The sequence below is a fragment of the Megalops cyprinoides genome, chromosome 7 (assembly GCF_013368585.1).
Source record: "Megalops cyprinoides isolate fMegCyp1 chromosome 7, fMegCyp1.pri, whole genome shotgun sequence".
NCBI lineage: Eukaryota > Metazoa > Chordata > Actinopteri > Elopiformes > Megalopidae > Megalops > Megalops cyprinoides.
In genome coordinates, this window is record NC_050589.1 from 26,376,967 (window position 1) to 26,397,956 (window position 20,990).

Consider the following 20,990-nt stretch of genomic DNA (forward strand, 5'->3'; position numbering starts at 1 on the left):
CTGGGTCTGAACCCTTACGAAACGCTCTCCCGCAATCCACTCTATCATTTCGCACGAACACTGGCCGCCCTGACAGGCCGCCACAGTGTCAGATTATCACTGGCAGTATCCTCCGCTCCTCCACACCATCTCTGGCCAAAGCGTTATTAGTGCTTGCTTGGACTGTGTGGAGGAGGTCCAGGGAAGGAAGGTGGGGGGGGGGGTCGAGAGAGGGCGGATTTCTAATTTCCTTCTCCAAACTGCCTCCCTCCATGCAATCAGTTGATGAGAAATAATTAGATTGTGTTACCCGGCGAACCTGACATTTGACTGAGCGCCTTGGCTTCAAATCGGGGTGTGCGTGTCAGTTCACCACGATGTTCTTGGCAATGCTGCGGAAACCCTGATAGGAAAACATTACCAAGTTGGGACAGAATCGCACGAAAATGATATAAGTGCGGCTGGCTCACCAAGATAAGAATTACTGGTGTTTGTCCACCCTTGATGCTCGACTTAAAACTAGAGCTGGGGGATTTGCTTGCTGTACCACAGGAAAGGAACCCCTCACAATGAGAGGAGAATGAGAGCTGCTTTATCTATCTGACTCCCACACCTGAGAGGGGTCCCACACAGAGCTACACACAGAGACCCATGCATGACTCATGCCAGCCTAGAGGGGTGAATTCAACTATTTCAATAATTAGTTTTTCCATATAGGATAAAAAAGTTTTACAACTATGTAAGGACAACTGACATCAACCTAAGGAATACACACAAGGTGTGTGAGCAGTGAATACATATGGCACACGAAAAAAAGACATACATACAACTATACACACATTTTTACACACAGTATCAGTCGAATGTTTGGACACACTTTTCTTTCTTTCTTTTTTTTTAAAAACTATTTTTCACATTTTAGAATAATAGTAAAGACATCAGAACTATGAAATAACAAATAAAATTATGCAGTGATGAAAAAAGGGTTAAACAAAATCAAAGCTGCCTTATATATGCCTTGAATTTTTCAAAACAGCCAAAAAATATTTTTTAAAACGAAAGAAATTCACACATAGAGATATATAAATAATGAAGCTGTGGTGTTTCCAAACTTTTGACTGGTATGGTATGTAGAATGGCTGACAATATGGTATATGTTCTACAATATACACAAATATCATATAGATGCATTTTTCACATTTATTAATATACAGAGTATTTGAATATTTGAATTTCATTTGTAACACAAACCCTTTTCATACGGGATTCTATTTAATGTACAGAGCAATAGAAGAGAATTACATGAAGGAGGAGTTAAAAAAAAAATACCCAAAGATTCCACAACATTTGCAAAATAAATATCCACTGCTGAAAGGAGGGCATAAAACAGACTTTTACTTTTTATCCCCCAGAGATCTTGCAGACCTGAAATTCAAAACCAATTTAATATCAGGAGGAATCAAATCCATTTGCGTCTATGGGAGGGTGTGCTCAAGGTTGTACACCACTGCTTGTCTACCTGGTCTGCACAACAATAGTCCTCGGTCTCCATTCATGATTTGCAGTCATCCTCAAAGGCCATTAATTACTTTGGAAGGTTATTAAAGGAATTCAATCTGAATTAATGACACTACGCATGCAGACATAGCACCCAGTAAAGCAGATAGCTTCCCATGATATTAATCATTTGGAGGATTACAGCAGGAGAGAGGGGCTTTTTTTCTTAAAAGGGAACATTTCCTAAAAAACTGTTTGCGATGTATGACGCACAGTTTTAATTTTGTGGAGGGCTGACACCTTAATAATAAGAGGGGGCTGTTTGAGTGTCTCCCAACTTCAGCAGAAACAGTCCTCGCCCTTCCACCTCTGCTCTTTGCTCTGTCACATTCTTCTGTAAACTCAGAAGCTGTGGCAGCACGTTGCCCATCCGGCAGCACACCGATCTCAACTTTTAATCTACTCCACATGAATTCCTCAGCGTCTCTGAAAGGAGAGGGGGGGTGGCAGTGATTGGAATTGTTCTGTGGAGAGTGCTGGAGGGTTAGCTGAAAGGAATGTTAACCCCCACCCAAAAACACATACACCAATCCCCCCACCCCCCCCACCCCCACACACACACCCACACCCAACTCCTTGAACAGCTCTGGCACACTCCTGTTATAAATTTAGTGACCCCCCTGACAGTACTGCAGTGCTTCTGCTGCAGCCAGAAGGGCTTATGCACGGGGTGGAAACAAAGGTGTTGTGTGTTCCGTACCCCCTCACTGTGTAAGCAACGCTGTAGGTGACTCAGAAAAAGATGGAGTCCAGGATAAACTCACTACTTGGAGTGTGGGGGCTGCATCTTAACAACTCTCAGAGTTTAAGAGTGAAAGAGGAACGATCAGGATGACTAATGTTGAAAGTTCCGGACGCTTTGTGGAACTTCACCCCATCGCTTTCAAAAAAAGAGCTTCTCTTGCCTTGCAAGTCCTCCACAGGGAGTGCTTTGCTGGGTTTTTGTAGCCTTTACGCAGGACTCGCACAAGCTGCTACTTTCAGCCCTACCACATGTCCACATGGAGTCTGTGTGTGGAGTGCAGATAAACACCTTGAGCCACTTCTGGTTTGATGGAAACGACACCACTACCCTCCTATGCTTCTCCGCTGTCAGTCTTGCCAGTTCTGGCCTGTTACTAGACTTACAGCTTTGCCCACCAGTGCAGTAACTAACAATGGGGGCACAGCTATTCACAGGCCAGTAAGGTCAGGAGCACAGCTGACAGAAACTGGTAGCTGACCTCTCATGCAAAAAATCGGACATGAATTAGTCCAATAACTTCCCAGCATGCAGTGACCAGCCCAGCTCTATAGTCCCGCAGCCAGACCCCACCGTCAGGCTAATGATCCTCCTCTGCTCTCCTTGAAGGAAAAAAAAAGAGCAGGAGAGGGAAAAAAAAAAAGGTACTGTAGGAGAAAAGTGTTTTTTTTTTAGCTGCGGGAGAATATTTCTGGAAATGGGACAAAGTTCACCCGGACGACGGTGGCGGTTGCCGGGGAGAGCTGAGCCCGCAGCGATTCTCTGGGTCCTGGGTGAGATTGCCCCGTTTGGGCGAGATGCTTCCCACCCCCCTCCCCGTTCTTAAAGGAAAAGCTCCCGATTTTCCATGGAAACGCGTTTCAAGCTCGGCCACGCTCCCATCTCCTCAATCCCTTTTTATAACCTCTGTTCCAGGAGTTGTAAAAGGCAGTGCGGGGCTTATCTAGGCAGGAAATTGCAATTACATAACATCTATGCTACCATCCCAGCAGCCAGCTGCACAGCCCCAGCAGAAAGCAGGCCAGCTTCTCCATGGTATTGTTTTACACCACACTTTAAAAGAAACAGTCAATTTAAACTGCAGATTCCTCTCTACAGTTCAACATGTTTTGCTTGGTCTTGCCTCAACCCATTTTAACTGGTTTTGGAGTCAATATCTTCAAACCAATCCAGGCTTCTTACAGCACTAGCTGTGTTGTAATTATGTTGATTAGATAACTAATCAACATACTGAAAATGACCTAAGCATTAAACATTTTCCCCGGCTAAGTCTGAAAAAGTGGGCAAATGAATTTAATATGCGCGACACAAAGGATGAACCCTCCTGTCACTTCGGTTGGAGGTTGATGCCTTGATAAAAATCACCTGTCAGGTGGGAGTCTTTCAAATTTTGTATCTACAAAAAAGGATGGGATTATTTTTAACCTCTGAAGCACATACTATATTGCAAGCTGACAACATGTCTGCCTCAAATTCTTCCCCGCTGAACATTTTTTTTTTCCTATCAATGTTGCATCACGCACACTGCGCTTTTAATTTTAACTCAACACGTTCATTTCCCCGGCACCAAATGTTCCCTCAGAACTACAGGCTGCAATTCCAAACACTCGAATATCCGAAATATGAGATCACCAATTAAGGTCTTTACATGCACTAAATTTAATATTCCACTAATACATGCTGCGTGGGTGAAACTGGCACATTCTGAGAATTACTGGCTTTGAGCGTACCTTCCTGAAATGATCTGACAACTTAATAATATTTCTCTCCGCTGCAACACCCTTTAGTCCAAGCACTGCAACAAGGAGGATATTGACTTATTCTTAATGACTCTGGCTTTAAGCTTTACTAAATCCTTACATTTTGCCGGCCGACCTGCCAGAACATGGCGAAGTTTGGGATGGACTAGGGGTGAAATCAATTCAAAATAAAGCTCTCTCTGTAAAATGAGGGGGAAGCCGCCAATCCCACTAACATTTCACAACCACAGGGGGGATTTAATTTTTTTCTAAGAGGCTATCTTGCAACATTTCAAAAGAGGCATGATAAAAAGGACTTATTTTAAATCTGCTGCTCTGACTTGAAAAGTTTTCTCAGAAAAATTAGGCCACAGCAATGGCAGTTTTTTTTCGGCTACTACTGTATGTGACAACCGAAAAAATAGAAACAGCAAAGGAAGAGAGACCATTCTCATCCTTGCTCTGAAAAGTATCTCATTCCATATGCAGTTGCCTGAGGACGCTAAAGTCCGATACCCCACCACGCAGATATACACTGCCAAGCATCCAGCATATGCATTTGTGGGCTACAAAATACGTTTCTTAATAGAACATATTATCATTTGATATGATCCTCTAATCAGCATTTAAAATCCTTCATTCAGCAAAAAACATGCATTTAAATGGACTGTTATACATCTTAGTGTAAGAACTAAGATTATGGGGACATAACACTAGCCACTAATGTGGAAGAAGGTGCATTACATAATACAGTCAGTGGTACTATAGACACCTGGGAGCACTCTACAAAATGGTAGTGGTTTAACTGAGAACTGCCTGTTCATATACATTTTATGCAATTTTTAGAGATTTATCAGAAAGCATTTGAAAATACAACTCAGGGAAAGCACTTCATTGGTCAATGGGGAGTTTATTTACACATACTTGGTATGTAAAACCAACCACTTTCTCTAGGTTTTACTCCATAACTCAGAGCACAGGTTCCTTAGAAGGGCAGACTGAATGAACATCGGCCTGAAAAATTAAGCCTAGTTTCAAAAAAAACCCCTGTGTCGCATCTTTCTTCCATGATGTATTTAGGAAAGATGAACTAACATTCTGTTCACTACAGAAATGTATGAGGGGTCATTACCTTTCTAAACAGTTCAGCTGGCCATATCACAGCACAGACATTTAAGACCATTAAAACCAGCAAGTGGTGTTGAGTCATTATTGTTTCTGTAGTTTCTGCTGGACCTTTAAACACAGCACAGCGCTCCACTGTTCCTGAGACTTCATAACTTCATAACCCCAATTCATAAAATTATCTGCAAAAAAAAAATGGGGAAAGAAAATCAACTTGAGCCAAAAGGTCAAAGTCTAAAACTGTTGTTGCATCACAGCCCCACTCTCTCACCGTGCTTATCAGCGTCTCTCACTGAACTATCCCACAGAAATGGTGTTCGTCAGATCTGAACAGGCCCCGGAGCGGCTAACGAGCTCCAGGGGTTCGCTTGATCCTGTACGCGTGTCCTATTCTATTTTCAATCAGGCCTCGTTAGCATACTCCTGCAGTCCCCCAGGCAGCCATACAGTGAGAGACCATTAACTTCCACATAATTCTTGATGGCTGTATAATGGCTACCCGTCACATGCAGGTTATAAATCAAACAGTGTCATGGGGGGGAGACATGTACAGACAGCAGGAGGCTGGAGCAGGGTCCCAGGGCATCTGATAAGGTCAAATAAAGCCCTGTCTGCAGCAAGGGGGAGACAGGCCTCTTGCCACTCCTTCTGGGGCTTACATTGCTCCTGCTTTGAAATGGGACAGGATTTATAGGTTCATTTCCTGAAAGGTGAGGGGACAGGGAACCGGAAGCACCCTCCAACGGGTGAGGGGGGGGGGGGGGGGCGCAGATCCCCAAACCAACCTCCTAGGTTGAGTCAAATAGGAGGCGGTTATGAAGTTGCTGGGGGAGGCGATGACCCGTCATCAAAGGCTGGGGTGATGTCCTCTGCAGGCGCCCCAAAGTGTGCAAAGCAGCTGCCAGAAAGGTATTAGACAGAGAACCAAGGGTCAATTTTTACAAAGAATGAAACCTTTTCTTTGGGACGCACTGTTGCGTTCAGCTAAACAGGAGGGGAAGGGTGAGCCCGACATCTTGATATCTCACTCGGGAAAAGGAATGGGGAAGGACGGCCGGCCTGGGTCACGGCGACCCTGAAAGGTATGCCAGAATGCATTCCTCATCCTGCGACGCGGACAGAGGGCTCTCATTCCCGGAGAGCACACCTCATGAGTCACCACTGCTCCGGCTGACGGCTCCTGCAGCTCCGTGGCGTGGCCAGTTTCAGCTCTGTCGCTCACCGCAGAGGCACGCTGGCCTCTCAGACACACAGATCTTACATTCTGAAGAGATCTAAGGATCCTCCACATGTGGGATACGCTCCAGCAGAGCCAGCAACATCACATTCTTTGGCCAACTTGGAGCGAAACGTCTTTTGCATCATTCACTTTGAGGGGCCGCGGCCGGCCGAGCGTCTGCATAGAAACGAAGTTCATTAGTACAAATCCAAAGGCCGAGGACGACTTCGAGGAAGCGTGAGGAAGTATTAGCTACCAGATGTCTGTCAGAGTGAGGCTGCTCTGCCAGCAGATACTGTAGTTAGGGATCCAAAATAGGACAGGGCCAGGGAGACTACCACTGGTTCCCATTTTTCAGGCTGGCAAACGGGCAGAGGAAATGAAACTCAGATTTAACTCGCCCTGAGCTCTCTCTGGGTTTCAGAGTGGGGGGAAGGAGTCTTACAGCACAACTCACGGATCAGGGAGAGAAAAACTCAAAATGTACATAAGTGGAACACTTTGATTAATATTCAATGACTTCAAATAAATAAATGAATGAATAAGTCATGTGGAGTCCCTTGGGGGGGGGGAGAGGAGAGCGGGTTTCTGAAGCAACTGGTCACGCTGGCAGAGCTAGCACGACGTGCGTGCGTGCGTGCGTGCGGGGGGGGGGGGGGGGGGGGGGGGGCTGCAGCTATAAGAATATTTTAGACCAACACGTCCAAAAGGAGGAATACCAAGGCATCCATAGCTTCACTAGGGCAGTTGTGTGGTGCCGTCAGAACAGGTCTTGTAGGTTACTGTTTTGATTCCCAGGCACTGCCATTGTACGCGTAACCTGTTTTGCTCCAGTAAACATCCCACAGTATAAAAGGACAATATGATAGCTATGCTAGACAAGGGCATCTGGTAAATAAATAATGTAATGTAGTTTCAGCTCAATGCAGAAAAGCCAGGTGAGATGACTTGCAAACTGCCTGTCCGACCAAAACGATTGGACAATGAAAGACGGTGGACAAATCTGTCTGACTCCAATCCAGGGTGGGGGGGGGGCATTGCTGCCAGTGCGTGACACGATGCGATGGGGTGGGCGGGTTCACGGTCTGCTCGGGGGTGGTGAGCAGGGGGTTAATGATCATGATGGTCGTCTCACTATCAGGACGCCTGGCTGGGCATCAAACGCCCTCCTCAGTTCAGAACAATACCTTCGCTGTTTGAGCTGGGTTGCTTTTCCTACACTGGGCCATTCCTACAAGCCAGTGGCCTTTCACCAACCAGCTGTGCTAGACCGAGCGAGACGAGGAGAACGCCTATGCCTCCTGCACCCCTTCCTGCCCCGTCTCTGTCTGTTTGCTTTTCCGTCCCATTTCCTCTGCTTGGACTGGGCTCACCTTGCTTGCACATTTGCTCTGTGAATGGTGTTGATGCCTGCGCTGCATGACAAGCAAAACGCAGTTCAACCCCCTCCACTCTTCTGCAGGCCTCAGAGCCAGCACCACTCCTCTGTCTGCAGTTTTCCAAGCCAACGTCAGGCTTCAACTACTTAAAACCTGGCTTCTTCACCTTCGTCCTTCTGACTTAACTCTGTTTTAAAAGCCAGAACTACTTTTCTAGAGTCCTAAAGAGCCAGAGTCAGGCTTCAACTCCTTTGCAGTCTTCAAATCCACTTTAAACCTAGTTCTGGCTTCACTCTGTCTTCAAAGCCAGCACACCACTCCCCTGCAGTCTTCAGAGTCAGCACCTGGGTCTTCTTTGCGCTGGCTGCTGCCGTGTGGCGGCTGCGGCGGTACACATTACATCACTTCCCCAGCTCCACCGGCACATGGCCTACATCGCTCCTCTGCGCGGGAGATGGAAGTGGCCTAATTAAAGTGCATAACCCCCATCCTCCTCCTCGCCTGCCTGTCCCGTGCACTGTCACGGTGACGCTCAGCTTTCGCAGTATGAAGTCACCGGGAGCGGCTAATGTTGCATATCCCGAGACGCTGCCCTGCCCTGTCAGACCGCTCACGCTCACACACACACACACGCGCGCGCTGGGTTCGGTATGCGGCTGGCGTCAGCTCGCATTCGGCAAACACGGCACCGACATCTTCCGAGCACCAATAGACTTCCCTTCGTTTGATCCGCAGCAGCAGGTTCCAAGCGAAAAGCAGGCCAGGCATGCTGGCAGGCAGCGCTCATGCTATAGGAGTTAGGACGGGTTCCAGAGACTGGTGGCACTTTCAAAGAATCTTCATTTCTGTCACTCTGACAGGCTGTTTTAAATCTCAGGCTGTTTATGTCACGCAGCTGAGTCCTGGGGCTGTGTGGTGCTTAATTTTAGAAACAAACCAAAAAAAGGGCCATCATGTAAAAAAAGGGGAGCAAGCAGGCCTACATTACAGCACCAACCACCAATTGGAGATATTCAGTGCTCAGGATTTTCAGGACTTTTTTCATCCAATCATGGTCCATTCTGGTGAAAAAGGCTGACATGTACCCCAGAATTTAAATCTTTAACAAAACCACCTTACTAAAACTGCAACTGGTTCCAAAGAAGTTTCAGAGCTTTCAGTTTGACTTCAGGCATTACGGGGAGGCACTAGCCTTTGACATCCAGCACCAGGAGGGTTTAGCAGGAATAAAATCATTCACAATGCATTGATGGGATAATTAAAACAACGAGCCCCATCAGACACAGGGCTGCAGTACAATAAATGCATAAATGCCTGTGTGGACGGGGGGGGGGTTAGCGCATTGACTACATTAATCACCTCTGACAATTTCAATCACATTTTGTTTCCGATCCTAAACTTAACAGATGGCTCGGCCCTGGAGGCAAACTCATTTTCGTCGGAGGTCTGCCGCTGCCACCGACGACCTGCGATGTGACTCAGGCTGAAATAAATAAAGCTGCATGCAGCCACCTTCAGTGCCACGCTGGCTGCACACATCCGCACCCACAAACGCCCTCCCGCTACACCCCTTAATCCTGCACCCCCCCACCTGGGCTTCAACAGCGACAGGGGGGCACGCTGAGGGGTTTGGCAGCCATTAGTCCGGGTGAGACACGGTGTCCCTTTCGTTCTCCAAACCCTTCATTCTGTAATCTGATCGAGTGCTGTCCCTAATTAGGCCAATTGATCATGTGTGAGAGGCGCTTTGCGGCGATGATTCAGGGCTCGGGTACATCTGCTGGATTGCAGCTCTTTTGGGGGGGTGCTGTGGCATTGTGTTGCAAGGTTCCTCTTCCAGGCCTCTTCGGGGGCTGGCCGCTGCCCCTCTGCTTCCACAACATTTCACAGGCAGCCTGGGAGAGCTTTGTGTTTTTACAGACATGCTCAGCTTAGACTATCTAAAGGCAAATGTCTCTCTGTGATGCACCGCCCTTACTGGCCCCTCTGTGGCCTTCCCAGAGTGCAGCCCTGCTCTGGCACGCGGGGCGTTTTCGTCAACGCACTCACCACCTGGAGGTAATGCAGAGTTCAGGGTGCAGTCTGCTTGCCAACTGAGCTTTACCGCCCCATTTAAAATAAAGGCAACAATCCATTTTGAATGCGCTCCAGGTCCCGTTGGCAAGTAATGGATTTATCCCAGCAAACGTGTGATGCTGTAGCCAAAGATAACAGCTGTATGGAAATCAGTTTGAATTTGGGTGGATGTGTCAGGCTAACTGCTTTAGACCTCTTGAGTTGCCTGCATTGCCAGGGAGAATCCTATTGGATCAGCGCAGGATACAGAGATTGGATAACGAGGTATAGATACCTGCAGAAAAAGCAGCCAAAAATACACTAATATCTCCTCTTCATATACCTGACCTCTGCAAAGTTTCAGATGGACTTCATATGCTGCCAGGAAAGTAAGCAAACAGGATCCAGGAGACGCATTTAAGATTACCCAGTTACTAGGGACACAGAACTGTGCGAGACAGAGAAATGAGTCACTGTGTTTTTCCTGTAATTACATTCCTTCCGGCTGGGGTCTCCAATGATGTGGGCTGCCCTCACTTCCACTGCCATTTTCTTCTGCTAGATGAGCAGGCAAAATTGACCAAATAATGCTGCTTCAGACGTAACCAGCGGAGTGTAGTATCCCGTTTTACACCAGGGATGGGTCCAAGGCACTGAACTCCCTTCCTAAATTTCTTCATTTTGCAGTCCAGGTTAACTCTGCAGCTAATATATATAGCTAAGCACAAGACTAGTCCTATATCGTGTAGGTCTTTAATCTTTTGTGCGAGCTCTTAGCAGTTCCCAAAGATTTAGATAGAATACCCTGAACATTCGATACTGACAATTTTCAAAATGGCCCCCAAATCCAACAAAGAATCATTTGTATCTTAGGTTAGTGATATGAGGAGAATACACCTGTTGCCTTGGCAATAGTTCATGACTAGGGCTGATATTAAAACCAGTGAAACCCGTCATGTATGACCCAACTCCGAGACATCTAACATTAGGACTGTCCTGAAAATATAAAACCATCTTTTAAAGTACAATAAAACTATACTGTGATAGAACAGAGGAGCCATAAAATAAGGGGAGTTTTGAGATTTTACCATAAATTCAACTTTTATGAAGACTCGGACCAAGTACCAGTGTCGATATCCATTTTCACAGTTTGTAGGGCAGAAAAGTCGTCAGGTTCTTTGTCAGGTTGTCAGGTTCTGACCCTCTAGGGATGGGGCATATTTATACTGGCATGAATAACGCTTCACCTGCTTGAAAGATCCAAAATCAAAGTATACCTGCTAACGTGCACTTCCTGTTGAATACTTTCACAAATTACTGAATCAAACAAAGCTGGAAGCCCAAGAAGTGTGTTTGTTTAAATATAACCATCAAGTCAGCCTTTTAATGCAATTATGTAACTTGGAAGCATTTATACTTGTCTTTATACATTTATTTATGCATTTATTCTTCAGCACTCGCAGCTGCTTAATGTACAGTCAACCAGACTACAGGAAATTGCTACAGTCTATTTCGTGGTTATTAGTTTTCTAGTCTAAAGCAGGTCTGAAGATTTATTTTGTATAGAAAAATCCACCGGCTCCAGATTTTCTGGATTTTAATTTTGAGCACTCTCGTCTCAAATAATAAAACACTCAGGTTTTAAAGAAAAGGTAGCACCTTACTTTAAAAGCGAGTCAAAAGAATTAATTTACATAAATATCCATCTGTAAACCACTACCGTTACTGCAACTGCTCTTAACCTCATTCACTTTGATCTTAAAGGTCAATCTGAGTAAAGTATTTTTAAAGAGTGGAGACTGTACTAAAATGATAGGTGGTGATACAGGAGGATTCAGAAGCAAAGGCAGAGGTACAGACACTAAGAAATGGCACAGACGCTGACACTAATAACAAAACCAAAAATCAACTGCTCATCAGCAACGGTTCTCAGGTGAATTCCTGCCACATGCTGCATCTCCTTTGGCTGTTATTGACCTTATTACTAAAGTATATCTTGAAACAAAAGAAACAGGGCTACACTAACAACCCTCGTCAAATAACCTGCTGAATGCTAAACAGGTTTAGGAAGACACATTTTTGAATTGAATTAGCCAGAGAAGTCTTTGAAAAAGTAACCATTTCTTCACTCTTTACAATACCCAGCAGAAAACTCTAACTACGTTTCACAACTCTGACAGTCCCTTCCTCCTTGTCTGTTTGGAAATGTGAAAATAACACTGTGAATTACCCCTTAAACTGGGTTGTTGTGTTTGGGGGGATAAAAAACATTTTGCAGCCAAGGAGGACAGGCGCTGGTGCACTGCAGTAGAGCCTGTGACGGAACTTACACTTGACGAGCAGCTCGCTGCTACCTGTGGCCAATCACACTTTGCACACTCACAGTCATAAAACAGAATGCCCCGGCAACACCACCATAACTGCATCTAATGCTGGCTTCAAACTGAACTTCGCTTTCTGAACTGCCCGTGTAGATAGCATGCAGTGTGCCTCAGCTAATCAGAGAGGCAGGGGTGAACTTTAATCTAAATGGGTAACCCCAGGTACCAGCTCCATTGCTGGAGGTAGAGGTAGGAATTGCAGTTTATGGGGTTTGCATATTGGTGTTGGTCTGTCAAGGATGCACTAGATACAGGCCCAGTGTGACACAGCAGCAGCCACAAGGGTGCTAAAGTGTCATATTGTCAAGGGGGCAGCGGGCTTTAGTCGTGAGAAACACACAGCAAAGGCTCTGCGCTCTTACAACGGCTGCTTACTGTGTTTGACACCATTTTAGTAACTGTGCACTTTGCAGAATGGACACCACTACACGATGCCACAGCAAGAAGCCTAGGTTGTGAACGTGTGAGTCTACAGTCATGTACAACTGGTTCGCAACGTAACAAGGGTCAGGTTTATTTCCAGAGGTTGCATGAGATGGCAGTTCACACAAAAATGGCCGCTTGTGAAAAATAATTATGTTGACATCAAATCTCTTCTCTGTGTTGCCCATAAGTATATTTAAATGATGAATTAACACAACAGCAATGACTCCAGAAGCTTTGAAGTATAGGTTTACACTGCATGTGGAACTTGGACACATCTGATGATAATGCAATTCACGTACTAATGTGTGCAGCTAAGTTCAGCACAATACTAGTGTTGTGCCAAACTCCCAATAAACATCACAACCCGCGTCCTTTCCATTCAAAGGGCACAGGAAGTGTGGTGGTATGATATGGTCCCCTGAAGTTAGTTTTCTCATATTCCAACCCACTTTTAACTATACTGGAGTTCAATGTTTTGGCTCCATCTCGCTTATTGTACAAACAGGAACCAAGGTAGGCCTACTCTTCACACTGAACCAGCTGAACGATATCCCAGGTCAATGGAGAGACACAATAACTCGACTCATTCATGACTATAAATTACAGTGCCACATTGCATAAAGAGCATTTATTTATTCTTTAAGTCCAGTGAGGGCTGAAATATGCCTAAAGTAAGTTGTTCAAGAAGAAAATATATCTTTGAGTACAAAATAACTGAAATATTTTGGTATCATGCTAATGTACACACCTTTCCCACTGTGAGATTAATTCACCCATCTCCTCAGGGGCCATACAACTGAACCCTACATTAGGACCTGTTGCTCAACAGCTAATGATTATGCATGCAGAACAGCAAATGCTGGAAGCCTGATCTAAAAAGACCATCTCGGCTGTCAGCCGTTCTACAGCAGTGACATCATACCCTAGGAGCCAGACAGCACACGTCTAACTCTAGTCAGAGGTAGTAATACAGTTAGGCCTACATTTAAAAAAAGCGCTGGTATTCTGGTATGAAAGTACACATGGAACCCTTTTAGACATTTCAGAATTCACAAACAGGTAAGTGACAGTGCATTTCATATAAACATATTCCAATTTTTACACTTTTTCTGTCTGGAGGTTTTCAAAGTAACAAAGTCCCAGAAGGGTTTTTTTGGCCTGTAATTTTTTTCTTGGTTTAAATTCCATAACAGTGACCACAATACCATGCTCCAAAGTGCTGTTCATTGAATTGCTCCCTCTACATTACTAGATCGTATGGTGTTGATACATTCATTGCTAGATGGGGTATGATCAAACACTTTAAAGGTCTAAAAATGAAAGCCCTTGGTAGTACGACAGCTAGAGGCAAATTATCAGTTTATGCAATGCCTGCCATTTAAATCTAAATCAGTCAGTAATTCAAATCAATCGAAAAGTACATCACAGGCAAAATCTCTGGTCAAAACCACACCAGTAATAGAAGATTACCTCACTGACTGAAACACCCCAAACCCTATGAGATAGTCTGGCTGATCAAGATTAATGATTCAAACATTCTAATATATGAAAAATACATGTTTGGTTACCGTGTAAATTTAACTCGTTTCTTTTTACACCTCCCTAATACGAATAGGGTGCCTTTCTCTTAGACTCGCGCTCTGCTTAATTTAAAACCACCAACTTGATTACTACATGATTTTCCTCGATTTTTTTCAAGTGTTTGTCCTACGTCACGGCAAATAACCGTGTTGGCAAACCCTGGGGCCTAGTAGAGTCGCAAACTAAGGGTGTGGTAATTTAACGCACGGAATTCCCTGAGCCCCGTGTTTGTTTTCAGGAATACCTCTGCTTACGACACACTAAAGCAAACTAAACTTCTCACGCCCACTGCCGTGTAAGGGTTAAACACATCTGTAATAGTTTCTGAAATTAGAATTCTAAGCAGGGCTGTGGCTTGGGATTTCAAATCGCTCTAAACACGAACATCTCAAGTCAAACAGGTTTTCACAAGTAGAACACAGGAAACTTTTCTTTTGTATTCTACAAACATTCATACAACATTACATGTCTTCTTATTTGTACAGCGTACCATCAGCCCGCCTACACGTTAAGACCAGTTCATATATTAAGCAACCCGGCTATATTAGCATAGACTAAGCGAATGCTGTAATATTAAGTCAAACAGCATTTCTGAAAATAGATTGGGTTATCATTAAGGTTTGAGAGAGGGAGGGAGAGATCACCAAGCTCACTCGAGCTACACTCCCTTTCCCAGCAACTGCAATGATTTGTCATCTGCATAGAGGCGTTAAATAAAATATTAGCCGTGGCAAATTTCAACAAAACTTCAAAACTCCACCCAAACCTGAGATACTGCAGTAATTAACCAAATCATCAGGGCAACTACAACCCGTTGTGTACAATAGCTACCACCAGATACAAAATACACGCCCAAAGTTTCTAATGTGATTTAGTGAAAACGAAAAACGACTAACAAAGTATCAATGCTTCCACCGTGTATGAAAACCCTCCATGGAATGTGAGGCTTCGGATAATTGCCAACTGCCCCAAAGGTTAGAGATGTGACCGAATATACATACATCCATAAGATATCGGTCCTCAGTTAGCCAACCAGTTTCACTTGATAAAACCAAGAAAACAGGTGTCTCCAGCACACAGAAAATACAACTTCTGGAGGCGTCTCGTTTAAAATGTATGACAGTCCTCGACGGAAACGTAGATTTAAAGAAAAAAGACAACGAAATGTACGTCAAGATCCTTAGTGACCACAAGTTGTTGATTGCCAAACTACCCACCGTACACGAGCCACCACCTACTTTTCCCTCCGAGCCAAGTGCCAGTCGTTACTTGTTTAAAAAGCGGAAAAAACGCACTCCTGCGCGATCGCAACGAGAGAAAAAACAGCATTTCACGTGGATCCATTTATAGCCTACCTCTGATCACCGCTGCGCTTGAGATCCTTCTCTGTCTTCTCCCGTGCTCGCTCCTGTCACCCTTACTGCAGTGTGTTAAAGTGAGTAAATTGCTAAGGAACGAAACTGACACACGCAAGACCCTCCCACAGATCTGGAGAAAGACTGCTCGAGATATTTGCGCCCAATCTCTATTGGTCAGGGAGGAGGTGCAGCCGTTGGAATAATTTGGATCTCCTCCCTTCCACGGTTAAAAAATAATGACATCATTGGGACAACAAGGATTGTGGGAGAGAAGAGAGCCGTAGGGTGGCGGCGGGGTGTGGGTGCAATCTGTACGAAGGCGATAATTTCAAGCCGCATTGACTTTGGTTTTTCGATTGCCGTGAAGTTGCACATAATTTGCATATCGATGAGATAAAAGTTTTTCTTTTAATTAGGTGCATTAGGCAAAATGTGTAATTTTAGACAGTATTTTTATTTACTGCTATGCATGAGAGTAATGTTAATCATCTGAGAAAAGATGGTATTTTTCCTCCTAAAAAGATCGATTGCAGTTGATTAAATTTGCAGACGTCTCGCAACTGTCAGATTTTAACATGTAAAAAAATCTGTTTATGGGCCGTCATTAAAAAAATACGTGGAATAAGTTTACTCACATCATCTAGAACTTCGTCAAGAAGCTTGTTTTTTAAATCGTTATAATGCAGCCAAAACATGAGTAAAACAATGGTACTTAAATCCACAGATATTTTTAAGATAGATATCTTAGTCTAATGTTCTACCGCAGTATTTTCAACTGTATCTTAACACTGAAGTAATCTAACTGACCTCATTTCCTATTTTAATTTATGCTAACCTCTCCTGCGGAAAAACCTACAATTCAAGACTTTCACACATTACGGCATTTGGAGGGAAGTAGATTAAGTCAAAGAGGGAGATTGAATTAATATCCATATGGTTGTGTAAGTTTACTTTCATAACGTTTCATAACGACATAATGCCTTCCCTGGCACTGAAAACGGCAGCAACACAATTATGGAATTCTTTTACGTGGAGAACCTAGGACATAAATAGACTTGTGTTATGTGATACGGGTTAATTTAAACAGTTCAAGCACCTTACCCCCATTACTAGAATGAGAAAATGCTGTTTTTTCACCACGTAACCTTTGATCCACTTTGTACATGTTCTGAAATAGTGAAGAGAACATGTATAATGCTCACAAAAGGTTCCAGTTAAAAATAGTCGTTGTGTAATGTACACAAATGTGTCAGCCTTAGAAGACATATTTAAATCAGAATGAATGGTGATTCCTTTTGTGAACCAGTCTTCTTTTCATTTTGTGAACAGCTACCGGTTTGTGAATATTTTAGAGTAAAATATAAGTATCATGGCAGGAACATGTCAGGACAGTACGATCTGAATCCGTCTTTAATCAGCCTGTTGAGCTGCTCAGCTGTGTGCTGGAATTCAATAAGTGTTTGGGCTTTCCTGTCAATATTCTTGACAGTGTCCTCGGGTTACCATAGAAATACGCATATGCTAAGTGATAAGGAGGACTTGCTGTAGTGCTTTGCACAGCCCTCTCTGATGGTGTGTTGGCGTGCAGTGGTGCATTACAATACATATGACGGATAGTCTTTTTTTTCAGCTGTTGCAGTACGCCTTTGTCATTATGGGAATATCATTGTTACATATTCCCTGTTACCTCACAAAAACCCACTCCTTCCGTGATTGTATAACTGCATTACATGAAAGAGCCGACCCTGCTTGGTTTGTGCTGCTGTGGTTAACACTTTACATCCTGAAATTTATCCTGGCCTCACCAGTCTGCACTAGTCTCACGACTGTCAACAGTCATTTCTCCTTCAGTCACCCAGTGCAACACAGTACACTGCTACTTGACCTTTGCTAATAATGGCACATACTCCTCTGTTACAGGTATTATCAGATCATGCACACTGACACTAAGAAATCTTTTTTTTTTCCAGTCAGAGAGTTATTAAAGTACGTAATAGTTAACCAGTGATCATAGTTAAAGGAGGGACCTTAAAAGTATGTGAGACCAGTGCTAGATATACTCTACACCCTAGGCAACATGATGGGTGGAGCTAGGCTGAAAGGACTGTTTTTTTGTCAGGAAGCCTTACATTCTTAGGTTATGTTCTTGATACATGATAAACAAGAAAGGTCATAATACATTGAATAAATTCAAATCCAATCCATTACATTCTATTGCATTCCAATCTAATCCATTCCAGACCATTCCAATCAAATCCAATCTGCAACAGTTAGGAATGCAGTTTAGCTGCAGCATTAAGCTTGTATCGGTATACAGGCAATAAAATAAATGTGTATGTTGGGTAGCCTGTTGCTTTATTTATTCCGTGAGAGTCTTCTATTCCCTTGTGTACAGTCATTGATGTCAATGACCCATGCACTGGATCAAATGAAAACATGCATGTCATACTTGCTAATTGCAGGTTTTACCATGTAGGTGTGCTGTGCTACACATCCACAGCAAGTGGCACACCTGGGCTCCGTGTCAGAGAAATTTGTTTACAGTCTAACCATCCAGACCAGTGTAATTTTCAACAGACCAGAGAGCTCTGACAAGCACTTAAACATATCGGACTAAATGTTTGTAGATGCACAGGACAGATGACAAAACAGGAAAGGTGATCTTCTTATCCTGAAAAATATATTTATTTACTACTGAATTTCTGTTATATAAGTTGCTTTCCCTTTCAAATTATTTTGGTATATGCTAGAAGGTGGAATAGCTGAATATTGAGGAAGACTTTAATCCCTATCTGTTACTGTTGTCCTGCAGTTTTCATATTCTAGCATAGCATAACAATATACCTGTAGTCTCAACTCAGAAAACAAGTTGTAAAGGAACTCCCAATGCCTTCTCTGCAGGCATGACATTATGAGTCAATAAACCTTCCCATGCAGATGTTCTTTTTGAGAGCGGTTAGTCTTGGGTAAATGTCATACCACAGTGTCAATGGTATTTTCTCTGTCAATCTTAGCATCGATCACAAATAACTTACAGTGCAGAGATAAATAGAACTGACGAGATAAGTAGAACTGAAAGCCTGTCACACAGTGAAACTGGATCATTTCTATGGCTCAGAAGCAGTGCAAAGTCCATGACTGGATCATTTCAGAACCAGTGGAGAATGTAGGATGGGATCATTTTGGAACCAATGGAGAGCCCTTATAAGATGCTGACAACTCTGGAGACTTGGCCATTGGTAAGGCCACATATGACTACACTGTACACAGTAGCAAGTTCCTGACTGGGTACCCAGGGTTAGTTTTTGGCAGTGATTCAATGCCACACTTTACTCTTGACAACCACAATATGTTAAAATGGAATGGGACTATTGCACCATCATAACCTGTTCAAACAAACTGATTGAGGTTTTTGTAGTAGTTTCTTTGTCTATTTTGCTGTGTTTGCTGTGTTTTTGTACTAAACAAAGTGATTTGTGGACTGGCAGGATTGAGTAGATGGATATTGGTCATGGCTGGAATGATCTGGAGAACAGAATCACAAAAACAACAGAAGTGAACTCTGTGTACCCCTTGGCCTTCAGCATCCTATGACAAAATTTTTCCAACACTTTGATTCAATCAGCTGCGGTCACCATCAACTTGCCACCTTCATGGTCAAGTAATTTACTTGAGAGTAAATCACTCTCAAGAGTAGTGGTGGAGAACATTTTATGTGTGTGAAGATCTATCTTTGGCCTGTTTGAACCTGTCCCATTCTACCAGGACCTGTGCCATGCTCAAGCAATGGAACATCTCGCCATCTGAATGTTACCTTGCATGTACATTCGGTTGAGTGCTCTTGTGTCTTCATTTCTTTGCTGTAAGGCTACCTCACCTACATTCCACTGAGCTGCAATAAATAAGCAATGTATGCTATTTCAAACAGGCCAAGAGGACGTCTCAAGGAGGAAAGAGGGGGAGTCGTTATCATTTTAATGACCACTTGACAGAGACTTTTCTTCAGGGGCTTAAAGTACTTGGATTTTTACATCTCCCATCAGCTGGGGCCCATTTAGTGAGCAGGGTTTATAGCCGGAGCGGTTGAGGTTAAGCACCTTGCTCATAGGTTTAACGACAGTGTCCCACCTGGGATATCAACCCAGGGCCCTTGAGCCATAAGACAAGCTCCTGTAACCACAGTTCCACATGGCTGAAATGTGAGAGCAGGAAGCTAACTGTGCCAGTTTTGCACAGATTTTGCAGTTGCCGCAACTGTCTGATACAAGAGCATGGGTGCAGCCCATTGACACATGGCTAAATCAGGCTAATAGGATAACCTACAGAATGGCTAGCCAAGGAGATGTCTCACAGCAAAACTTACACAGTGGGAAAGGATTAAACTCCAACAAGGAGAAACTCCAGATGATGTGATCTAATGCTGTGGTAGGAAAAATGGGTGGGGAACCTAAGGAGAGGGCAAGCCTTGGCCAGCTGTTATGATGGCTGTCACCAAATGGCATGTGAAGTTCAGATAGTGTTAGGAAACTTGTCCTGAGGACCTCAGTCTCTTCTTTCACATCTCCACGCTATGTGCTGCCAAGGAGATCACAAGTTGCCATTGTCTTCCAACCCCATCAGTCTTGAGATGGTTGCCACCACATCCCACTTTTCAGCGACCCCCAAGACCTGATCGGCCAAACCCTGGGCCACTGGGGAACCGGGGTAGTGAGAAGCACAGCAGTTCTCCAGAGCATTTGAGGGCTATTTTAGTGCTGAAATCTCTAATTTCCAGTTCTGGCACTAACCAATATTGAACTCGCATATTAAATAGCAAACGTACTCTCTCTTTGTGAATCTTCAATAGGATAAACAGTGCTGCTGTTTACATATTCTTTAACTTGGTGATGATTTTAGGACTTATGCTTTTCATGATATGAGCAGAGGGAAATGGATTTAGGCACGTTGTTTGTAAAGGCATATTTGTATAAAACAAACTTTTCACTGGTTGTCCTTATTTTACCTCATATTTCAAAACATGATTAAGTAAACAGTGGCATCTAGTGGTTGAAATAATGTACTGCATATTTACAATTACTATGTAACAATTCATCGCTAAAGTGCATTCTCAGGACATTTATCACGTTTAACTGAAATTGAGAATTAACCACACAAGTTTAAAAATCCACATTGATATAGCTTAAAATTTTGTTAATCACATCTGCAGAATCTGTTTGCATGACGTGTTCAGATGTCTGCTTGGTCTGTTCTTTGTTTTGCACTGAAACAATAGGGATTTCATATCAACATTCCCATGCAATAAAAATGATAGACAATTAGATGATTCATGATCACCATGAGACCTAATAGCTGTGCTGTGTTTATTTCATTTCCACAGTTTGACTGAATGGACACAGAAACCAATAATGTCAATTGCAGTGTAATTCAAACCATCCATCTCTTTTGCAAT

General features: G+C 43.6%; 1 protein-coding gene across 1 annotated transcript in view; it reads right to left on the reverse strand.

Annotated features, from left to right (window-relative positions):
• Window positions 1–15,750, reverse strand: part of LOC118781204 (rho-related GTP-binding protein RhoA-D) — a 36,007-nt gene extending 20,257 nt beyond the window's left edge. Inside the window, exon 1 of the mRNA XM_036534133.1 lies at window positions 15,539–15,750. The gene's annotated coding sequence lies outside the window, so the exon portion shown is untranslated. The remainder of the gene's footprint in view (window positions 1–15,538) is intronic.
• Window positions 15,751–20,990: the final 5,240 nt, after the last annotated feature.